Here is a 295-nt window from a genome sequence, read left to right on the forward strand (position 1 = left end):
TGTTATGACGAAATCTTTTCGTAGAATTGGTACTCACCACGTGTAAGGTTTCAAGAGAAAACTTATCGAGGTATGTTTAGCGGCTGTTGAATGTATTAGGTGTGCAGATGTGCGGTTCATGTACAACCCAGCCTCAGAATTTCTAAACAAATCTTGTACGTGTTACTTAGCTGCTGGCAAGTCTTGCTAATCTAATTTGGCCTGTAGACAATTTTCCACCATGCTTGGGTTCTGTAAAAAAAATTCCTTTGTGTATTTCCACAGGAATAGTTATTAATATGAAAGGAACCTGGTC

The sequence above is a fragment of the Penaeus monodon genome, chromosome 22 (genome assembly GCF_015228065.2).
Source record: "Penaeus monodon isolate SGIC_2016 chromosome 22, NSTDA_Pmon_1, whole genome shotgun sequence".
Classification (NCBI taxonomy): domain Eukaryota; kingdom Metazoa; phylum Arthropoda; class Malacostraca; order Decapoda; family Penaeidae; genus Penaeus; species Penaeus monodon.